The sequence below is a fragment of the Vespa velutina genome, chromosome 10 (assembly GCF_912470025.1).
Source record: "Vespa velutina chromosome 10, iVesVel2.1, whole genome shotgun sequence".
NCBI lineage: Eukaryota > Metazoa > Arthropoda > Insecta > Hymenoptera > Vespidae > Vespa > Vespa velutina.
Window position 1 is genome coordinate 5823556 of NC_062197.1, and position 25693 is coordinate 5849248.

General features: G+C 29.9%; 1 protein-coding gene across 5 annotated transcripts in view; it reads right to left on the reverse strand.

Moving 5' to 3' along the window:
* The window catches only part of LOC124952086 (serine-rich adhesin for platelets-like), a 167778-nt gene that overhangs the window by 101678 nt on the left and 40407 nt on the right, over window positions 1-25693 (reverse strand). The window contains exon 1 of one of the 5 annotated variants that reach the window (XM_047501425.1): window positions 14176-14375. The exons of the other annotated variants lie outside the window; for them this stretch is intronic. The gene's annotated coding sequence lies outside the window, so the exon portion shown is untranslated. Of the gene's footprint in view, window positions 1-14175; window positions 14376-25693 lie in introns of those variants that run through there. 5 annotated transcript variants of the gene reach the window in all.

The following is a 25693-nucleotide window of genomic DNA, read 5'->3' on the forward strand; positions in this document are numbered from 1 at the left end:
AAGAAATGTTCACTCTTGGTAACGCCGTTCCCTTGTAAGTAAAGAAAAGAGCACTCGAAATAAGAGCAAGGCAAAAAGGATAAATTCGTAAATGCTCCGTCGAAAGAAGAAGATAGATGGTAGAGAAGAGTCTCTTGAACTTTTTATTCGCAGATGGAAAAATGCTTGTACGCACGTACGCACGTACGTGGCTTCTTCTTTAGCGTGTCGTGCGACTTTCTCTCTCTCTCTCTCTCTCTCTCTTTCTCTTTTTCTCTTTCTCTCTCTTTTACCCTTTATATACCGGAATGGAAGCCCGACGGCATTTTAAAACGTCATGGGATCTACATACTCGTCGTTTAGAAAAGCATTTGCTTTCCATCTCGGTGATATATGTATATATCATAGATATGTGAAAGAAAAAGAGAAAGAAAAAGAGAAAGAAAAAAAGCTTGCATTAGCACGAAGAATCTTTTTAGACCTCTATCTCTATCTTTCTCTCTCTCTCTCTCTCTCTCTCTCTCTCTCTCTCTCTATCTTTATTTATCTCTTGCTCGCTCGAAACACTCTTTCTTTTTATCTCTGTCTTTCTATCTCTGTCTCTTTCTGTTTCTCTCTCTCTCTCTCTTTCTCTCTTTTTCCTCTGTTTTCTTCTTACGCGAAATGATAAAACGAAAACATTGATTCAACATTCTGTGTTTAAAGAAAATGGATTTTAATAATCAACATCCGTAGAGATATACAAATATTGCATGAGAAGTTTAAAAAATTCTACGTTTCTTATATTTCTTCATTATTTCGATGACTGTATTTTTCATGACGTCATTGGAACTTTCATCGACACTTTATTGTCATACTTTCTGATATACGTACATGTATGCACGTATTAAAGTTTAATGATATATATCGATATTATAAAATATTCAACGATTTCAAACCGTCGAAATTTAAAATGTAATGATTACAACTTCAAAAATGTATGAACATGAATAAATGAATAAATAAATGAAAGATAAATGAAAAATAAATTGAATAATAAATTTATTGATTATCAGATGTTATATAACTTGATAAAATATCGATGAAAAGGTACACTATAAGTTTGATTCGTATGGATACTTTCTACAATCTTTGTTCAGCTTGAAGTATTGATTTTCATAAAAAAAAAAAGAAAAAAAAAGAAAAAAGAAAGAAAAAAACTGTGATCATTTTTCCGTACTTTTTACAACAACGTTCTCTATAAAATAATTCTAATACATATTACATTTTACCCCTCGTCAATATTTTATTTAAAACATTTCTTTATAAAACGATTGTTTATAAATAAGATCAAAGTTAATTTATATCATTTAAAACGAAACGTCCTCTATACAAATATTATTATTATTTATTATTTATTATTTATTATTTATTACTTATTATATATATTTATATATACATAAGATATTGTTTTTACTGTCAACGCCAACTACTAGAAATATATATATATAAAATTTAATAATATGTAAATATTACTAAATTAATATTTATTAATATTTATAATATTTATTTATATTATTAATATATATATATATATATATATATGTGTGTGTAAATAAAATTTAGTAATTAACCTGATAGAAAATCGTGAAACGTTGAAACAGAAGGAAAGATGAACTTTTCGATCTCGAGGATGCACGTTCACTTATCGATCGATCGCTCTTACGAAGTACTAGAAAGAGAAAAGACTTCAAGGATCGGTGCACCTCGAGAGAAAGAGGATGCTCGCATCACGCTCGCATATCCGTTCGCACGCGCCATGCGGAACGCCCATTACGTAATTTTCTCTACGACGTAAAAAAAAAAAAAAAAAAAAAAAGTACGTTATTTTAGCTGGGAAAGGAAAGTTCATAATAAATTTCACTAGAATAAAATGAAACTTTACCTTTTCGAAAAATGATTTTTATCTGTCTTCTGTAACGAACCGATAAAAATATTTATATATTTGTTATTAATAAATAATATTTATAATTAATATTATATATATATATATACGATTCTTGTATTTTAATAATTTTTAATAATTTTTTTATAATAAAATGTTTAAATTTAAATAGTTTAGATATTAATAAGATGATCCAACGATTAAATCAAACTATAAGATTTGTTATATTCATATCGATTGCGAATATTAACAATATTCGAATATCTCTATTGTAACAATTTATCTCGTTCAATTAAATACGAAAGATATTACTTCGACATAGAAATAACTGAAAAAATTCAATTTTTTTTAATGAAATCGCATTTCTAAGATCGCATTTTACATGATGAAAATTACATTAACCTTTTTTTTTTTTATAAATATTTATAAAGATCTATAATAATAATTAATAAATATTTCAATATTCTATAGTCAATGAAATTCTTAGAAAAGATTATTGTCATTTCGACAAATCAAAAATATTACTATCATCTGTAAACGTCGGTATGAATAAAAAATTCTAATGATTTATTAACTTAATTGATAATTTATTAATTTAATTGAACCGAAACAAAAAAAAAAATTATTATAATTCGAATATATCGTCGATATTTATTTAATATCTTTTTTCTGTTTTTTTTTTTTTCTACGGGTTGTAATATATAAAAGATTTTTTTTTTTTTTTTTTCTTCGGATGGAACTATTCCACTTATAATTAAGTAAAAATTATCATTTTCAAAGGGTCAAAGAAATAGTGGATGAACCGAGAATGTCGTTAGAACGTAGATCGGAGAGATACGTGCGGAAAATAGCAGGGCGTATGACGCCAAGTGCTTCGTAATAGACTTTCGGGAAATCGGTGCTTTTAGAATTTCAACGAGGGTGACTCACCCCTTGCTGCACGTGAGAATGCACAAGAGAAAGAGAAAGAGAGATGGAGAGATAGATACATAGAGACAGAGACAGAGAGAGCGAGAGAGAGAGAGAGAGAGAGAGAAGAGGGTCAGTGAGATCTCTCGATGATTCCGTATGGACGCAGCTGTCGTTCCGCGTGTGCGTTTACGCGTCTTCGGATCAAGAAGAAACATCGAAAACGGTGCAAGGTGTCTTTCAAATCATTGTGTATATATATATAACATGACACTTTTTATTAGATATATATATATATATATATATATATATATATATATATATATATATATTAGAAATTAGATTCACGAGGAAACGAACGTTATTATATAAATATATTATTAGACATTTCAAATGTGCTAGAAAATTTTTACGTAACATTTTATATACCTTTAATTATAATATTTGTCTTCCATGATGGTTAAATCGAATAAATTTATTGTTTCAATTTATTTATTTATATAACGTCGTAAGTATATAATATAATTAACGAGACTATATTAACGACTACAGGATTACGTTTATTTAACATAAATATATTTGCCGTGTCGCGTATGTTTTTAACGAAAAAAATATTTTTCTTTTATTTATTTATCTATTTGTTTATTGTATTTTATTTATTTATTTATTTATTTTTTTTTTTTTGAACCGAAGTCTCATTTTTATTTTCTTACAATAGTTACACGTTACTCATAGATAACATATCAATTACAACGAAATTGAGAAAGAGAGAAAGAGAGAGAGAGAGAGAGAGAGAGAAATAGAGATTTGATTAATCAACGAACGAGAAGAAAAACAAACAAAAAGAAAGACAAAAGGAAAGAGAGAGAGAGAGAGAGAGAGAAAAAAGAAAAAAAATCAGAGATTCTTTTTTCAACACCCACGATGGGAACATGATGCGAATTGCTTCGAAAACTTCCTGCTTCTCGTGATCGTCTTAAAAGAGAAAGAGAGACAGCATCATGTGGCCACACCACACGTGCCTCCTTTTCTCCTTCTCTTTCTCCTTCTCCTCCTCTTACATCGAGACTGCAACCTCCGCGACGGAACGATCCTCCTCCGTCGGAAGATCAAAGTCACCACAGTGCTAGATATTTCATCGTGGACGTCTGAGCTGCTGCCAACGGTGCCAAATGCGTCCGCCCGAAAGGATTTGCGAGCGGAAGCGAGACAGAAAGAGAAAGAGAGAGAGAGAGAGAGAGAGAGAGAGAGAGAGAAAGAGAGAGAAACAAACGATACATCGTCGTCACCTTGCGGAAATATGAACTTCTACTCGAATTTTTCGAATAAATTTGACGTACACATGTATGTACTTATCTAGCCGAAGCAAATATTGATTAAATAATTAATATTTTTCATTGAATTACTTCAATTAATTATCAACATCAAACAACATCTTGTATTAATTCTAAATATTTATTTATAAGATTTATATATGTATATATATAAAAGAAAAAGAAAATTAGCAATATCAAAGTGATTTGATTTTTAAAAGAATCAAGTATTCGCAAGGGAAGAAATTAATTTAATTTTCTTCCATTATTATTAGATTTACAAAGTGAAAAAAATTATAAAACGTTAAATTGTTTTTCTTTCGTTATGAAAGTTCTCTCTCTCTCTCTCTTCCTTTTTTTTTTTTTATTTCATACCCACTTTTTTCCTTTTTTTTCTTTTTCTTTCTTACGAATTATTAATTGTTCCTTATTATATTTTGTTGTTGTTGCTGTTGTTTTCTTTTTTTTTTTTTTTTTAATTTATTTAAATTATTCATCGATCGTCGCATGAGCATAATATTAGAATGCAAAGGGTGGAAAAGGTTAACGGGACGCATTCGTATTAAAATATTTCTACTATTTTTGCTCGTGATACCAATCTGAGCGTCGCAGAAACAGCGTTATATTTACCGCTTCTTCCTCGTGCTCGAGACGTTTCTCGATTTCGCCTCATTCTAGGTCAAAAGTCTGCGCGTATTCTGAGAGCGTTGAGAGAGATGTTTTCCTAACGAGACTCTCTCTCTCTCTCTCTTTTTTTTCTTAATTTTTCTTTCTTTTTTTCGATCGACCTACGAATATGAATATGATGAAGACTATTCGCGATTGTTCACAATATATATATATATATATATATATATATATATATATATATATATTGTTATATAAAGTTAATAAAAAAATATTAAATAAGTTAATAAAAAAGAAAATTTGAACGTCGAGTTCAAAAGACATAATTCTACAGTTCGTCCGTTTTATATCTTATTTATTTATTTCATGATAAACGATTTTAATATTTCTCTTTTAATTTATTTATATCGATTATTTATCACGTAAAGAGGGGAAAAAAAAAACATATTTTTTACCCTTTTACTTCTCATAGACACTTCGTATTTTATTCGAAATAGATCGAATATTTATTTTTTACATGGTAGGAGAGGATTTCTTTTTTTTTTTTCTTCCGAATAAGCTTCTACGATTCATTTGCCGGAGACAAGACTATTTTTTTTCTCTTTTTTTTTTTTTTTTTTTTTTTTTTTTTTCGAAATATTTCGTAACGGTGTAATAGATTTTGAAAAAGTAAAAAGCTTACTTAAGGTTCGGATCAATCGAAAGTTTGATTGACTGATTTAATCGATCTCCTTTATGATGGATCGAGAGGTGGATCGTTCTTAACGAGTTTCCGAAGAGGGAAGAAAATAAAAAAGACGAAAAGAAAAAAAAAAAAAAGAAAAGAATAGAAGGAGGAACGAGACGGTTGGAAAAACATTTGCCGATTCGAACGATAACTACTTCCGGCGGATATGCCAGTCAAGGATGGTCCTTCTCTTTCATCCTACTCAATCTCTTCTCTTCTCTTTATGTCTCACTATATCACGATTCATCTGGATTACTACTTACTTTACTTTACTTTACTTACTTACTTACTTATTTCAATAATTTTTTCTTTTCTTCTATTCAGATCACATTCCAATATATTATATATCTCGAATGATACTCGAAATATCTTTTAACTTTTTCAAAATCTTTCCGGAAAATCTATTTCCAATGCATCCCTCTAACGAAACGTAATTACCATCTGAATCATACCTATAGCGTTATAATTCGAGGGGAGCTAGGACTCGACCGAGTGGGTGAGTCATTGCATCGTTGACAGAGTTCTCGCTCCCGTTCCATACCTCAGAATATAAATTAGCCTTCTTTAAAGAGATTTCTAAGACTAAATCGAAACTAACCGTCGCGGAGAGAAAAAACGAATTCCGCATAAACGTGTTTCGTCCCTTCCCCTTTTTTTCTCTTTCCTTTTTTTTAATATCCTATTACACCAATTAGATATTCCTTTTCTAAAATACTTCTCATTCCTTCGATGAGTATTTTTACTAATTGATGATAATCATTTTGCAAGATAAATGATCATTATAAATAATTATACGTTAGAATTAACATCGCTTCTATCGCGTAGTGATATTTTATATATAAGTACTGAGGATTTATTTAAAATATCATTTAAAGATTTAAAAACAGCTGATCTGAAACATTTCGTTAAATTGGCTTTACTCAGATTTTTCTTCTTTTTAAATTTGGAACCTCGAATTATCTTCAAATTAATTATTCTCAAAGAAATTGTTTATTCGAAGAAAATAATAACAATAATAATAATAATAATAATAATAATAATAATAATAATAATAATAATAATAATAATACAATATGTTTCAAATAATCATTTATCTTCATAAAAAGTTTCTCAAACATATCTTACTTACGAAGAATAGATCAGATTGACCTTTCTACATTATTTCATTTTTATCTACATTTAAAAATTATTTTTACATAAATATTATTATTAAATATCCTTAAAACAATGTATACCGAGGTATCCATACGAATCTTAGAAAGAAATCATATATTTCTCCTGTGAACAGATAAATAGGTAAAAGGGGGTTTGCATTCATAAGATGATCAGGGTTTCTGTTCGCCCTTCGTGCAATCCTCTCTTTCTCTCTCTCTCTCTCTCTTTCTCCAGCGGGGTCATTACACGTCATTATAGAGTTACACGCTCGAGTGGTCGAACGTTACAAATTACAGAGAACCAAGAGCAACCTGTTCTCTCTCTCTGTCTTTCTCTTTCTTTCTCTCTCTCTCTCTCTCTCTCTCTCTCTCTCTCTCTCTCTCTCTCTCTCTCTCTCTCTCTGTCTCTTTCTTTCTCTTTCTACTTTCCTGTTAACCGCACCCTTACGTCCGATACGCATATACATATTTCTTCCACTATCCAGCACATTGTTATCGATATTACCCGCATTTGCTCGGTAAGAACGGTTGTACCCTTCTATTACAGGGCACTTTGCTGTCTCCTCGAGGACGAGAGAGAACGAGATGGAATTTCCACGAGACGCGTTTGAATTACTTTGTACCACGAAAAGCCCCAACGGACTTAACTGCCACCAGTCTAATGAGTAATTACAATTCATGAGGAGGCCTCGAGCTCCGTTAATCCCATTCCTCTTATAGGTACTCTCTTCTTCATCCCACGAGGAACAACTATGTATGTCTCTCTTTCTCTCTCTCTCTCTCTCTCTCTCTCTCTCTCTCTCTCTATCTTGCGTGCCAAAATCATAAAAGCAATCTTCTCGAGACTATTATGCGTATATCTTCTCTTGCACGCGAGCACGATTTCGTGAATTAATACGACAATGTTAAATTCGCAGTTTCATTCGTGGGAATAGAAGACGTGTGACAGGATATACTAGATACCAGTTGTTTTAATCTATAAATATTTTAAAAATATGCGATATCGTTCGAAGCAATAAGTATAAAATATCAAGGTAATGGCTCTTAGAAATATATCTATTTTTCTTATATAATTTGTTATGGATAATGTATTTCGCAAAAGGATGGAAATTATTATAAATCATTCTCAAGGATCTCACTTGTATATCTTGATATAAAATTAAAAGCGATAAAATTTTCCAAAGGTTATTCATTTAATTGAGAACACCGTTGATTATCAGATATATCATTTGTAATTTGTCATCGTTAAATTCTTTGACGTAAAAGAATGATTATAATACTCATTACGAAAGAACGTTAACACGCGTGCAAGGTGAAATACGATAGAAATTTAGCGACGATCCAATTATTAAATAAATTCATTTGTCAATTTAAAGATAAATAATTTTTCTTTTTGTTTTTTTTTTTTTTTTTTTTTTTTTCCGTGAAAATAAATAATCTATCAATACAATCTAATAAATCATTATTAAGTAATATATAAATCAAAAATAAAAAAAATTAATAAAACAAAAATAAAAATCAATTCTTTTCTTCTTTCTCTTTTTTTTTTTTTTTTCTTTCTTTTCTTTCGATTTAACATATTTTTTTTGTCCTTATTAGATATACATTCACAGTCAATGTGTATGAATCATTTATATCGTCGTTTCGAATTTTTACGATACCTATCGATAAAATTTGTCTCGCAATTATCCGCGCAAAATACAAAGGATAGAAAAGACCGAGAGAAAAAGAGAAGAAAGAAAAAGAGAAAGAGAGAGGGAGACAGAGAGAGACAGAGAGAAAGAGAGAGAGAGAGAGAGATTTCTATAGTAATAGGCTCGCGTATCAAGGAAGAACGTTTCCCTCTAAGAGAACATACAGGGTACTTTGAAGCTCGAACGATTTCCTCCTTCGTTCCGATCAAAGACCTTTTTCTCTCTGCCTCGGCGTCCTCGACTCTATCGAGCGTTAAATCGAAGCCGTACGATGCGACGACGCCCGCGTATGCATCGCAGACTCGCGGGACTCTTTTCTAACGCGATTAACACCATCTCACTTTACTGTACGTGTTAATCTTCTTTCATTTTTATGTCCTTCATGTATAAACGAATGTGTTTCTAAAAAGAAATAAAACATGTGTGAGTAAAAACGAAGAGAATATTATAAATAAGAGTAAACACTTTTTCTAACGAACTATATTTAATTCTTGTTTTGTTTCGTATTTTTTTTTTCTTTTTTTCTTTTTTTTTTTTTTTTTAATAATAATAAAATCAATAAAAGAAAATAAATGTACGGAATAAAGGAATGAATTACTGAATAAGGATATAATCGATATAATTTCGTACATTTAAAAAAAAAAAAAAAAAAAAAAAAAAGAAAGAAAGAAAAAAGAAAGAAAAAAAAAATTAAAACGAAATAATTCCATTTATATTCGTCCAATTTGCAAATTTTCCGTACTTCTTCCTTTTTTTTTTTTTTTTTTTTTTTTTTTTTTTTTTTCTTTTAGATCGACGTATTATACAAATCCTTTGTTAGATTTAATTTTTCGAATTTGAATACGTCTTTTGTTCTTAACAAATATTCTTTTTCTTTTTTCTCGAACCATTATACTTCGGGCAATTTCATCAAAAGATAAACAAATTTCGACAAAATGTAAACATACGTTTACGCAGAGGATTAAAAATTGATTATACGGAATAATGAGCGATCATCATTGAAACATAATACGAAGTTAGCTACGGCTATTAATTCGATATATATATATATATAATGTGTGTGTGTGTATCACGGATATTAGGTAATCAAAAAAAAACTACAAAGAGAGAGAGAAAGAGAGAGAGAGAGAGAATGGAAAGGAAGGTAAAGGAGATACATACGTGAAAGAAGGCGAGGAACAGAATGGAAAACTGGTGCGTGGGCCATGTAGGACATTTCTGGTTTATCGTCCTGCTATTCTACTCGAGATCATGATCGTCGTACTTATTTTATTACAATGTATCTCGCTTGTAAATATCTCGCTTTCAAATATGGACTAGGGAGGTGTCATCGTAAAAAATAAAAATAAAAAATAAATAAATAATAATAATAATAATAATAATAATAATAATAAATGTTTCAATTTATTTTTTATTATCCTTACGAGATAAAGCGAATTTTTAGGATGATTTATCATGAAAAAAAAATGAAAATTTCGTCGAATTCCTTTGAACTCAATTTATTTGAGATATACTCAAAGATATACATAAAAGATGAAATTGATAAACGTCGTCATTATTTTATTATTCGAACGAGATAACGCAAATCTAAATATTAATTCGTATATTAGGGAGATCTCGAGATCGTACTTGTCGTATAATGAACGAAATTGACGTAATTAGTGTAATTACATGAAAAATTAATAAATGTAATTAGTGTAATTACATGAAAAATTAAGTAACGTGAGAAATTAATAAACGTAGAAAATAAATGTGAAGATAAATGTGAAAAATTAATAAACGTAGAGAAAGGAAGAAAAAAAAAAGGAATAAAGAAAACTGCAATCTTAAAAATTTTGTTGTGTAATAAAAAAAAAAAAAAAATAAAATAAAATAAATAAATAAAAGAAAAAAAACATAAAATAAAAATATCCAAATAATCACTGAACAAAAAATCGTTGTTTTGAATCGGATCATATATATTTTAAATTATAATATAATAATAGTATTCGAGAGGTGTAGAAAGATCGTAGAACGGGAAAGCGGAGGCAGCCGTACGACGGATGGAGGCCAGTGAACGAGAATAGCCTATCGTTGCATTGCATTTATATTGCATTTGCATTGCACATATGTATATCCGTCCTCTAGTAATTCATATGTAAGTATAATAATCACCGATTGTATCCTTAATAGTTTCGTTATCAAATCAATATCAAAGTTAGTTGAAGGAGAAAAAAAAATTTTTTTTCTTTATTTTTCAACACCAATTTCTTTTCCTAAATCATACGAAGAAGGTTTCTTATCTCACGGAGATTACGTACTCGGAAATACGTGAGTTAATTGTAATTACGTAAATCTTGCTCTTTACGTAATAGACCGACTAAACGAGTTGAATTTTTACGAATGTACGAGACGCAATGGCCGGTACACGAGCGTTCATTAAGCGCTCGAATCCGTTCTCGAGGACGTTCGTTTGGAATAATAAGTACTAATTTGTAATGATAATAGAAAAATGTAAATTGATTAGATCTATTTATTTTCACGAAAATTATATAAAAATTTCAAATGTTTCTACGTTTTAAAAATAATTTCCAAAAAATAATTTTGATTTTTCCTTTTTTTTTTTTTTTTTTAAATCTCGAATGAGAAAGGTATTAAAAATTTTTCATTAAAAAATATCATCTTAGAGAAATTCTTAATCTAAAACAATTCTTAATAAAAACAATATATTACAAGAAGCAATAAAAAAAATTTTTATATTGGTCAATATTTAAAATTTTTGTCAAATTGTATGGGATTTAAGTGTGTACACGTATAAGTATATACGTATATTATTTATGTGTATGCGTTATTAAATGATTCATTTCTTTTATTAAATATAAATTTATTAGAGTATGCCCGCAGAAAATGAGAAAGAAAAAGAGAGAGAAAGAGAGAGAGAGACAAAGAAACAGAGAGAGAGAGAGAGAGTGAATGAAATAATACGAAGAAAGTATTTATATTAACAAACACAAATCTATAAGTGACATTTGTCATAAAAAATAAATAAATAAATAAATAAAATAAATAAAATAAATAAAAAATAAAACGAATCTCGATTATCGTTAAATATATAGCAATTTTAGAGATTTAACTTGTCTTCTGTATTGATTTTTTGTAAATCCTTAAATGCATTTAAATACATTTAAATGCACTTGATTAAGAAATCACAACAGATTAATTAGTCAACTATATAAATGACATGAAAATTTTTAAAATACCTCTACAAATCTACGTTTTATTTTAACTGAAACGTTATTTATTCAATTTTTACTCCATTCAAAGGTCGATTCATTTAATCAAATCAGTCTTCGTAATTTACGGAACAATCGAAACATATACTAAACTGATACATATATACGTGTAAATCTATTTAAAAATGTCTATATCATTCCGAGTTGTCAATATTTTGATTAAAAAAAAAAAAAAAAAAAAAATAGAGGAAGAAAGAAAGAAAGAAAAAGAAAAGAAAAGAATATCGCTGAAATTCCCACAATGAAACGTATCGTTCATTTACAATAAGAAATTCTAAGGTGAGTTCGTACTCACGATCCGTCGAGAACGTAATTTCTCGACGCGATAGCGCTCGCGTCAAAGAGATGCACTTTACACGTTGCATCTCGAGCGAGGATCGTTAGCGTGGCTTACCAAAGCGCGTGTAGCCTCTTCGATGTAGAACGAATATCTCGTGAGTGAGAACGAAGTGGTAAAGAACATTATTATATATACACATATATATATATATATATATGTGTGTGTGTGTGTGTGTGTGTGTGTGTATGTATGTATGTATGTATGTATATACTTGGCTTCTCTCGTATTCGATTCGAGTTCGTCGAGTCCGGTTTGACACTGTTTCTCGTAGCTTCGAAAAGGTCACCGACGAATGCAAAGAAAAGGAGAGAGAGAGAGAGAGAGAGAGAGAGAGAGAGAGAGAGAGAGAGAGAAAGGGAGAACGCTTCGACTAAACAGATATAACAAGGAAGATAAGGGTGCGAATCACGAATGATTTATGCCGGTGTACCTGCAATGGTCGTTCTTCCTCGTTAGAACAAACACGTCACCATTCGACTTATCGTCCTCCCTTCCTTCTTACAAACAATTCCTTTTCTAACACTTATATACTCCTCGATCGGATTTTATCATTCATTTCTTTTTTTTTTTTTTTTTTTTTTTTTTTTTTTTTTTTTTTGGTTTATAAGATTGACCTATTTCCAACGTACATATAAATTATTTTTCATTCCTATGAATTTAATTGCAAAAATTTACAGACAGCGGACTAAATAAAAAAGAAAAAAAAATTGAAAAAGAAAGAAAATTGATCTTACAATTCATTCTATATTAGAATTATTTTATATTTTAATAATTTAAGAGAACTTAGAAGAAAAATAATTAATATGTATCGTTTAATTACTTTTCGAAGTAATTAACAGGTAAACACAATTCTGTTTTATAATTCTTAATCGACTCTCATAATTACTGGCACGTAATATACTATTATTTACTATTATATAATATACTATTATTTATAGACGGAGTAATTTTTTTTTTTCTTTTTCAAAACTAGTATCGCTTAGAAACTCATAACGTATCGTATTTTTTCATTATGTCTTTTATTACTTATGTATCAGTAAATAAGTTGAAATTTTCTTTTTTAAAAAAAAGAAGATTAATTTAACGAGAAATGTAATGTTACTATATATAAGCTTTATATATATATATATATATATATATATATATATATATATATAGTATAAATTTTTTGAAACTCAAAGAGCTTGAGAACAATATTTGTTCATTGTACATAATTCTACAATTAAATACCAAGAAATTATAATAATTATTAAGCTTTACCCTTTGTAAATATCCTATGTAAATTATAAAGAAAATTCTCATAACATGAACTTAAAGAGAAATTTAATATTATAAGGAAAACCTTTTCATACGCGTCTATCTTGTTTGTACATATAATATATATCGGTAAATACATATTATATGACGACATTATTTACCGTATCTTTAAAAACGTTTAAAAGTTTATTGCGTAATAATGTAAATATTAAAAAAAAAAAAAAAAAAAAAAGAGCAAAAGGAGAAAAAAAGAAAAACAACAAATTGTAAAATGATTATATTATTAGAAATTATTTAATTTTTTCTTTTTTCTTTTTCGTTTCTTTTCTTTTTACAATCTGTACAATGCAACTTATTAAACGATTTTTTTTTGTAATCCCGTTAAAGAAATAAACAAATAAATATTATAAAACTCGATTTCTCGAGGAGAAATAAGAAAACGTTCGTCGATGACGAAACGAGACGATTCCTGATACTTGAAACGTAAATTCTCGATTGGACTTACATATCCAATGAGATAAGTCGAAGCGTGGTCGAATTTAAATCGATATCGTAACGCTCTCAAACATCATCGTGAAAAAAAGGAAAGAGAGATGAAAAAAAAAAAAAAAAGAACAGAAAAAAAGGAAACGAGATAGAAAGGTTTCTTTACTTTAAATCGAAGGACGTCATCGTGTGAAAGCGATTTTCAAAAGGCAAAGCTGCTTCGTAAAGACACGAAAGCAGCTTAAAATATCGTTTGGATAAAATTTACGGAGGAGACACACGTGAGAGGATCTCCCGCGATCTGCTCGTAAACTATCTGTCGCCCTCTTTTCGATCGGTGTATCGGTAAAAAAAAATCATACGCAAAACTCATACGAAATTCGTAATATTGCTTTTTCTTTCATCGAATTTATTTATTTATTTATTTATTTCAATGGTACTTTACCTGTATTTATATATATGATTATATTATGTAATATATATGATACTTTACCCCGACGATCACCGTTGTCCTATTTAGTTGTTGTCGTCAATCCTATTCGGTCATCGTCATCGGCATCGTTGATCCTATTCGATTGTCGTCATCGTCGTCATTGTCGATCCTATTCGGTTGTCGTCATCGTCGTCATTGTCGATCCTATTCGGTTGTCGTCATCGTCGTCATTGTCGATCCTATTCGGTTGTCGTCATCGTCGTCATTGTCGATCCTATTCGGTTGTCGTCATCGTCGTCATTGTCGATCCTATTCGGTTGTCGTCATCGTCGTCATTGTCGATCCTATTCGGTTGTCGTCATCGTCGTCATTGTCGATCCTATTCGGTTGTCGTCATCGTCGTCATCAGTCCTATTCGATCGTCGTCATCGTCGTCATCGGTTCTATTCGATCATCGATCCTATTCGGTCGTCGTCATCGTCATCAACATCGTCGATCCTATTTGGACGTTGTTATCGTCAGTCGTATTCGATCCTCACCATCGTCGTTATCGTTACAATAAGTCAAAGAAACATTTAGATGGTCTTACTTAAAAGGATCACTCACAGTATATTAGATCACTATACATAGAATGATATTGTAGATGACCCTAATATTAAAATTTTCATTGTTAATATCAGAAGCTTAGGAAAAATAAAATATATAATAATCCCATCGATTTTCGAATTTAACGAATGATGCGACACAACGGATCGAGATTTCTTCTTTTTTGTTCGAACGAAACGAAATAAAAAGTTGGAGTTCTCTCGTAGGAATCGTATTTATGTATCCGTATATCCATGTATCTGTGTATCCATGTATCCATGTATCCAGGGATCCTCCGAAGCGAAAGAAGGATAGTCTCGCTAATTGCATGCGTTCGTCGATGTTAGGATCAAGAGGGTTATTAAACACAGCCTGCCGAGTCTTGCTATACGTTTTATTCTAGTTGGATCGGGACGTTAATTAACGTCGGTTTTGTTAACGCGCGAATCGCATTGCGAGTGGATTCGCTAGAAGGAATGACGAAGACCGAGGACACCTTCCTCATCCGTTGCAGCAACGGGTGACGACGACAACGATGACGATGACGACGACGACGACGACGACGACTACAACAACAACGATGACTACAACGACGATAGCAACGCCGCTTTGGTTTAGTGGCTCCTCCGTGCACGTCTCGTATTATTTATAGAACGTGCACGTCGAGCCATGAAGTCTGATAGGCAATCAAGGCAGGGCGCGTGTGCAGCATTCCTTGGCTGAGTCACCGCGAACCAGTCCTCCTTTCCCTCCTTTTACCCTTCTCCTCACCCCCTTCTCTTTTTTCTATTTCAACCCTCCCACACGGTATGATAGGTGTGAGAAACTCGATAAACTCGACGTTACGTTCCATTCCATCTCGTTTCTCCCCTCTCCCTCGCATACGCCTGTCATCGTCATTATTATCATCATAAAACTACATTATTATTTCATCGATTTTCTCTTATTTCCTCTTTACTTTACGGAGCGTAACAAGTAGATATACATAAAGATCTTTTGATTCTTTTTAAATGAATATTATGTTTATATCATACACATATGTACGTATATGTTAACTATTTACAAATTTAATATAATTCATCATGTAAATAAGGTTCGTTACGTTATTTATTTATAAAGGATATATCTATCATATCCATCGAGAGATTCAATAAGTTAATAAAGCCGATCCTTTTTTTTCTTTTCTTTTAATCGAACAACGGATAGGTCAAAGTTTTTCTTTTTCTTTTTTTTTTTTTTTCTTTTTTTAATTATTCAAGATTGTTTATCTATGTAATTAAATTATAAGTAATCGAAGAAAACATTTAATTGATTCTTTTCTTAATAAACCAAGAAAGGTGCAATTCTTACACGACATCCGGCAGATGAAGGAGGAAAAATTCGCTCGGAGGCAGACCTCTTCATATTCCGTCTCGTCCCATCCCTTGGTCCTCGGCCCCATTGTACGCATTGTTAGTCGCCTCGTAGAGGCATCGTAAAGCCTACAGTTCGCGCGAGTACCACCCATGCAAGCTTCGCGTTTTATTTCGGTAGACGCGTCTATAGGAACAGAACTCCAGGTTCACAATGCAACGACCGATCGAATTTTCTTTTGTAAAGAATATAACGTATACATATTACTTGAATCAAATTTTTATCAGGATAGATAATGAAAGAGTTACGTATAAAAGGTACATATTAATAATATAAGAAATGATATGATCGACGAATGATTAATATACTCGAGTTATATCGAACAAAATAATATATTTAATATATTTAATATTATAAAATACAGTTCCCATGCAATATAAAAAATTCTACTATATATATATATGACGGTATACAATGTGATAGAAAAAAATAAAAGAAAAAAAAAAAAAAGAAAAAAAAAGAAATCAGATACATAAACACTGAAGAAAAAAATATCTATAAAATATCATTTAGAATCGTATATGTTCGATGGAACACTATATTACTGCACGTATCTACTATACTATGCGACTTTATACAACTTTACGATCCTACGTCGGGGTTTTATAATCCGAAAAGGTCACAAGTTAAAAAAATAAAAAGAAAAAAGAAAAAAAAAAAAGAAACAAATAATTGTTTACATGGACTTTTGTAACTGGCTCAAAAACATGAAAATTTATCATACTAAAGTTCTTTCTCAAAGTTTCTTGCAATTTTAATCTCGTATTTATGAGATATTTTTTGCACAAGCATTTATGTACGTGTGTATATATACAGACACTTTTCTTTTTTTTTTTTTTTTTTTTTTTTTATTTATTGATAATCATTGTTACACACATTTTTCCTATCTAACAATAATAATATCTATGTATGGTTGAAGAATGAATTGATAAGACATAGTGATATACGAAGAGAATGAAGAAAAAAAAAGATTCGTTTTTACCATTCGATCATTATCCATCGATCTTGGATGATCTTATAAAGAGTATCGATCAAAAAGATCGATTTTCAACGATGATAAAAGTAATCTCGATTTGCTTTATACGCGTCTTCCTTTACGATTAGAATCAGAGTTCTGATTCGGATACTGAAAGGATCGGAAACATGACTCGTCCGATAAATCGATACAATTGATCGGAAGATCTTTTATCGATCGTGTATCTCGTATAAGATTTTCTTCTTATGATCCTTTATCGATTGTTCTCGATAGTACGTCTTAGATGGATTTCGCTTGATATTTCTTTCTTTCTTTCTTTCTTTCTTTCTTTCTTCCTTTTTTCTTTTCTGACAGGTCATCTATGATTTAATTTGTTTATTAGTATACGATCGATGGACAAATAAATCCAAGGAGAGAGATAGGAAATGGGTCTTAAGGCCCTCTTCCTCCATTCAACATAACAATTTCCTTAACTCGAGCAGAGCATCTTGGATCTGATAAAATTACTATACTTAACATGATGTTCTAATATAACGTGAGTTTCTAATAAATTAGATTTTCCTAATAGTTTAAAAAGAATCCTCAGATTGTTAAATTATAAAATATAAAAGAGTAATATCATTTAAATCTTATCGCGAAATATTTAAAGGTCATACGTAAAAGGAAAGCAAGGGTAGGTGGAGACTTTCGTATCGGTTCGCGAAAAAAAAAACAAAAAAGAAAAAAAAAAAAAGAAAAGAAATTAGAAAAAAAATAAAACACCCTTCGAAAGTATTTTCGGATAAAAGTTCGTATGAGGTAAGTATCATGGTGATTCAAAAAGGATTTCTTAGAAGTATTTTGAAGGAAAATTTCAAACGGGAAACGAAATAACGAAGGATAAATTTAATTGGCGCTAAGTGGGTTGAACGGTTCGGTCACGAGTCTTCCGCGAATTTTCGTTTCGATACCCGCGATCAACTGAGTACTATGTGTGTGTGTGTATGTGTCTGCGTATGTATGTGGTGGAATGGACCGGGATGCTGCTGCACCTGCCGTCTCTCTCTCTCTCTCTCTCTTGACTACTCGTTCCGCATAATACCACAGAGTTATTTTGGGATAATGCGGTAAGGCAAAAAGGGAGAAAGAGAGAAAGAGAAAGAGAGAGAAAGAGAGAGAAAGAGAGAGAAAGAGAGAGAGAGAGACGACGACAGGGAGCGTCACACTGTCTGTGAAGAGAACGCACGTGCCAAGCGCGCATCGCTAATGGCTCATTCAAGATAGGAATGGAAAAACTCTCGTCTAAATGTGTTGCCTCGCGATAACTTACGACTCGAAGTAACGAAAGCTTGGAAGATAAATCAAATTTATTATTTTTCGTCGTACAAATTCTTCCTATCTAATCAATTTTTGTTTTTTTTTTCTTTTTTTTCTTTTTTTTTTTTGTTTTTTTTTCTTTCGTTTTCTCGTTCTTTTCTTATATTCTTTTTATTTTTCTTCTTTTCCTCCTCCATTCTTCATGAAACGACATTGACGAAAACGATCGTTAATTATTTAACTTATCAATGTTCGAAGAGTAATATAAAACTGATAGAAATGATAGAAAATATTAATGGGAAAAGAAAAACAAGAGTATAGTGCATAAAAAATATAGTAAATATATATACATATATATATATATATATATATATATATATATATATATTCTTTTTTTGTAACGAACTATTATAAAGATAAATAGAAAAGGAGAACGAACGAATATGAGTGCATTGTGATTGATCATTATAAAAATACGAAATATATGAAATATATATATCGAAATAAATGAAATTAAAAAAGCCAAGCAATTATAATTGACGTGTCATTTTGTTATTTGTTTCGTCAGATATATATTATATTTATTAATATTAACGAAGTTAATTTTCTATAAAAAATTCTTCAATGTATAAAATACATCGTATAAAATATCTCCTACTGATTATATAGAATGCATACTCTTTTAAGTTACACTCTACCATTAATCTTGATAATCCATACTCCGCTTATTCACACATTCCACCGATTAAACTATATAAGCAAAGTAGATATAAAGATGACGAGTAAAAAGCAATAACCTTCGTCATGCTACGATAAAGATAGATAGATAGAGAGAGAGAGAAAGAGAGAGAAAGAGTGAGAGAGAGAGATAGGTCGAAGGACTCACCGTTTTCGTCCTTTTATCTCATGCGGACCGGACGGCCATGAGTGGAACCGCAAGAGGAACCCTACGTACGCATATTATTTCTACTGACGCGAGATGCGAACCCCAAATAAACTAAAACGATTCGTGAGACACGCGAGGACGCGAAGTAACATCGATTTGGTCGGTCATTGCTTGGGGAGCAATAAACTTTAACAATTTTCATTAAAACGATGAACACGTATTATCGATCATATCAAATAAAATATTATATAAACGTTATTTCAATCAATTATTTACAAAATATTTTAACTAACAAAATCGTACAATCTTCTTTTGATCATGATGGGAAAATATTTTCACGTGAAAAAAAAAAAGAGGAAAACAAAAACAAAAACAAAAAAAAAAGAAACCCTGGAAAAAAGAAACAAAAAGGAAAAGATTCAATTTTCACGACAAAACGAAACGTTTAAAAAATCGTAAGATGATTTCATTCTATCGAAGCGATTTTTTTTACAACCATCCTTTTCCCAAGAAAAACAAACACTAACATCAAAAAAAAAAAAAAAAAAAAAAAAAAGAAGAAAAAAAAAAGAAAAGATCGTTCGTTATGTAACTCGATATATATATATACTCCAATTGCTTGAAAATTTTTCATTAGAAAGAAAAAAAAAGATTTCCTCAAAATTTTGTAATCCGATCTATCGAGTTTTCAAGCCTGTCTATCAATACCATCAAACATTTCAGATTTGAGATCGGAGATATTTTTTTTACGACCTTGATACGTCCACGATCTTTAGATACGGGACGAGATAAACGAAGAAACCGAATTCGAATATTTCTTTCGGATTTCACTATATTCGTTGGATCATCGGTATGCATTCGAAAATTTTTTTTTATTTACTAATCCATTGGCTATCGTGACGTTAATCCTTGACAAAAATCTCTTATGTTAACACGCGATCCCCTTTTTCTCTCACGCTATCGTTCAGGCCAATCGAGACGTTATATAGATGCGTAAATAAGAAAGAGGCGTTCTTAACGATCCCCTATAAAATACATAATAACATGGAACACGAAAAGTAAGTGGAAATAAAAAGATTTAAACATTGGTAAAGATAATATCGATACGGTAAACGTTTATTGAACGAAGATAATCGTTCATAAAAGATTGGGTTAATGTAAAATTAATTATAAATGAATTCGAAACCGCTCGTTAAGATACAAGGATTCAACGTATATTAAATTAATTATAATTTATTAAGATCTAATCTTATATTAAAAAGTATATATGTACGAGGGAGTTGTTGAAATGATAGGACATCTTTTTTAGAAGGTTAAATAATTTTTTTTTTTTTTTTTTTTTTTTTTTTTTTTATCGAGTTACGTACATTTAAAGGCTTTTAAAATTTTGTTAATATTATTGATGATATTTATTATGTAAGAAGGATATTTACAAGCTATTTATAGAGTATTAAAGAAACAAATTATTTTATTGTTTATACGATAGATAGGACACTATATACTGAGTACAAAAACACCCTATATAAACATAAGTCGAATAATACTGATTATAATATGTTGTCCTATCTACCACCATATTAATATGATAATATATAAATGATTTTCTTTTAACATACTTATATACAAGTTATATAGACAATTAAATGTACAAAATGAATGAGTAAAATATTTATATTATTTTTATATATATATATAAAAAAAAAAAAAATGTTTAACAAAAAATCTATTAAAAAAAAAAAGTTCATCTTACATTTATTATCTTAGCCCATTGTTTTTTTTTTTTTTTTATTTTGTTCTTTTCCATTTTAATATATTAATTTCTCGATATCTATTAAAAAGTTATAAACAACTCTTCGAATAATTTTATAAATCTCGCTGTATGTATAGGCACGTAACGTTAAGTTTTTTTAAAACAATAAATATCGTAGATCGTTTTACAGATTATCAAACGATTTCCTTTTCTTTTTCTTCTTTTCCATTTGTTTTTTTCTTTTCTTTTTTTACTTTTTCTTTTCTTATTTTTCTCATGATATACGATCGATAATATTGTCAGAATATAGAAAAATGATCGGCCTTCATCGAACTGGTTTTAAACGCGTCACCCAATAAGTCGATCAATGTTAAACTTCCTTTTTCGGTTTAGAATCTTCTTATTTACTCGGTGAAAGACAACGTCTTCTATCGTAAAAGCGTGACCGTATCTTTTGAAGAGATTCTAAGAGAAAAAGAGATACCGACGACACCTGAAATACGAGCGGCGAGTTGCTACGGCGTTATTAACGCGAGAGGAGAGGTATCCCTTTACAAAAAGGACGATGAAACCGGAGCTCAGAAATCATTTGAGATTTCATCTTGCGACGAGCATCGATCTCTCTATTCCATGGGATTTCGATCTCTCGTTTCTAATCTCCATACGCTACCAAGATCTCTCATTGATAGAGAGAACGATCCCTTTTCCTCCCTCCTTCCCACCCTCCCACCTTCTTTCTTTCTATCTCTCCTTCAAGCGCCCTTTTTTGATGCTTATCTCGCTTAAACTTCCAAGAATTTAATACTTCTTCTATTCTCCTTCTTCTTTTTTCCTATCTATCCTTTCTTCACCTTTTCCTTTCCCTTCTTTAACAGGTAGAGAACATATTTATTGTAATAAATATATTTAATATCATATATTTTATATTACGATATATGATACTTATGTATTATATCTTATACGTTTATTTAATATCAATATTTAATGAATCGGAATGATCACAATTGAAAATGTTAGAATGTTGAAATATTTACAAAGTTGCATAAGTGTATTATACATAAAGTTATTCGTATAAATAGAATTTGATTTATTTCATATTTTAAAAATATTTTTATTAATTAATTAATTAAATTATTAATGATAAATATTTTGTAAGAAATAATTTTAATTAAGTTCAAATAATTAAAATAATTAATTAAATGTCAAAGTATTTATATTTTATTATAAATCTTGATCATTTATTTAAAATATTGAACCAATAAATAATAATCATATATATAAATATCATGTAATAAATGAGTCGATTATCTATTAGCCAAGTTTTTCCTATATCTTCTCTTTCTCCTATAACCATTTCTTTTTTTTTTCTTTTTTAAATCTCTGACAAGTTCATTTAAGTTGTTCAATTAACGAGATCCATTTAAACTAGAGATAAATCTATATTATATGTACATAAAAAATTAATTAAAAGATGTCAATCTTTTAAAGATATTAAAATAGAGCATAGAGGATAAAAATAAATCAACACTTTTATTTAAAACAATAGAATCCATTCATTCAACAGTTTCACATAATATTATGATGATTATAACATTGAATAATATAATTAATTCGAGTAAAGGATGAGACCTATTTATTTTAGCTCGTTAATGGTATGTCGAAAAAAAAAAAAAAAAAAAAAAAAAAAAAAAAAAAAAAAAAAAAAAAAGAAGAAGAAAAAGAGAAAGAAGAAAAAAAAAAGAAAAAGAAAAATACGACGTTCCTATTATTATTATCTACTAGATTCGAACGAACGAACAAAAAGTATTTTTTTCATTCATCGTCGATTGTTCGATTCGAAAATGTTTGCTCGTTCGACCAAATATAAAACGCATTTTCGATAAAACATTTATACACACACACACACACACACACACACACACACACACATACACATATATATATATATGCACAGTTATGTTTATAGTGGTAAACTGTAGAGTATTGTGTAAGGATTGGATGAAAAGATGATTGCGCGGTGCATGAAAAGCGCTTCTAACGAATGACAAACAAACTAATCGAGGGCTGGTTATCTTATCCGTATGGCGTGTTGCTTGAAGCGAAGTATACGGCTCTTTGGTAACAATAAATTCATTACGAAGTCTGACGGCACTCACACTCACATTCTCTCTCTCTCTCTCTCTCTCTTTATCTATTTATTCATCTATCTATCTATCTCTCTTTCTCTCGACAGACACTTTATGACGCTTATCTACATGAACGTGCTCGCAAAACGACTGTAACTCTCAGCTTCTGAAGCGTGCAACCGGATGCTCCATTCCAACGTCATTTGCATCTCTCACCGAAAAAGAGAAGCCATGACTCTTTTTTTTGATTTTCTTTATTTCCTTTTTTTCGAACAGGTACAATGAAAAGATAAAATTTGAAAAATAGAATGGCACGTTGATAACGATGTTTGAGTCATTTAGACATTGTGATCAATTTCGAAACTGTAAATTTTATAGGATATTTTTTATGGATTAAACGGATATTTGTGATGGAGAAATTTTGATTTCTCGCGAGAAAACTCGAAATTGGATCTTAAAAAGGATACTTTATATTTTCATCATTTCGAAAATATCGTGATAAACTTTATTTTTATTTATTTCCTTGTTTGTCTGTTTTTTTTCCCTCACAGAAATAAAAAATATCTTTGCAATGCTTTAGACATCTTGCGTTACTTGTATGATTGAAATAAACTAAATGCATACTATAATACTATTAAGAGGAAATATATTTTCATTGAAAAAAAAAAAAAAAAAAAAAAAATATTTCTTTTGCACACTTTGACGCATCTTTAAAATATTATAATGAATTCGGACATAAATAATTCTGATAATATAATAATTACGAAACATAAATAAAAAGTTCAAATACCCTTACTCGAGATATCATAATTATACATTTATTTTAATGTTAGAGAATAAACAATTATTCGAAATAAGTAAGTAAATAAGTACGTGTGTTTCAATGTAAAAAATAATAAAAAATTTCTTTATAACATCGAATAATATTTATTTATATGATTGAATAAAATTGTTATTTTATATATATTTTAGTAGATATTTGATACGACAAAAAAAGAAGAAAAAAAAAAAAGAAAGAAATGATCAAAAAGAAGAATAAGGATACGTAGATACAAGAGGTCACAGATCGTGCTTGGCAATCGTTAACACAAGCGATACCAATCCTTATCTTTCTCTCTCTCTCTCTCTCTCTCTCTCTCTCTCTCTCTCTCTCTCTCTCCCTCTCTCTCTCTCTCTCTCTCTCTCATTTTTCGTTGAAGGAATATGTTTTATCTTGAATCGTAACGGAACAAAATGAAGAACGAAAAGGATCCAGTAAAGGACCGAGTCAACAGAACCAAGTTGGAATCGTATGAACGGTAGAACAACAGGACGAAGTAGTCGTCGCGAACTGAACGATCTGATAATCTCGAATGATCATCTAGCGGTAGCCGGTCGAGCAAGAATCGATAGGAGAGAAGGACACCATACAAGAATATATCTATGTATGTATGTATTCATGTATCTATATATGTATGTAGCTATGTATATATGTATCTATGTATATATGTATGTGTGTATGTACTTCTCAAGCAAGCAAACGAGCTTGTGGATTCAGAACACCGATTCGATGGGCTCGTTTACACGAGCATAAAAGCGGACCTTCTCGTAATCCTTTCGCTTTAATCGTCATGTTTTCGCGACGCTTAAACGCTACAATATTTCAAGATTTAGGAAGACAAGCTACCCTTTACAACATTCTTTTATTTGGTTTTTCTTTTTTTTTTTTTTTTTCTTTTTGTTTTTCATTTAAGGTTTAATTTACAATCCTAACCCCATTCGTAACAGAAAGGGATTACGCAAGATAATAATAACGAACGAAATAAAAATGGAACAATGAAAAAAGATTCAACGTTTCTTTTGTTTGTTTTCTTTGTTTTTTTATTAATTTCGCTCTAATAAGATTTATATCTAACGCAATAGACGTAATAAAAAGTTCCAGTATTGATAACGGATTTAGAAATTTACACAAGTCGTGTAATTTATATTTATTAAAATTAATTACTCGTCGATCGATAAATTAAAAAAAAAAAAAAAAAAAAAAAATAATAATAATAATAATAATAATAATAATAATAATGAAAGAGAAAACAAAGAATTAAAAACATCTTTCTTAGTTGACTATAATTGAAATCGTAATTATTATATAAAAGCGCTAACTAAACCAAAGGCCGTTCTTTCATTCATTAAATCATTATTGACAAATTAAATGAATTTAAATATTAAATGAATTAAAATATTTGTTTTTATTTCTTTTAAAATTGATAGATCTAGTTAAAAAAACAAAGAAAAAAACAAAAAAAAAAAAAAAGAAAGAAAGAAAAAAGAAAATTGGATTAAATCGTATCGAATAAAGGACAAAAGGATTGACCTTACCCTACTTTACTTTTTTTTTTTTCTTTTCTCTATCATTTTCTTTCTCTCTTTCTTATTCGAAGATTTAACTTATCGATTTTTTCTTTTTCTCTTTCTTTTTTTTTTTTTTTCTTCTTTTTTTTTTACGTAGGCCCAAATCTCGTCTATATTTACGTCCGACAGAGAAAAAGAATGGGCAGGAGGGGGGAAAA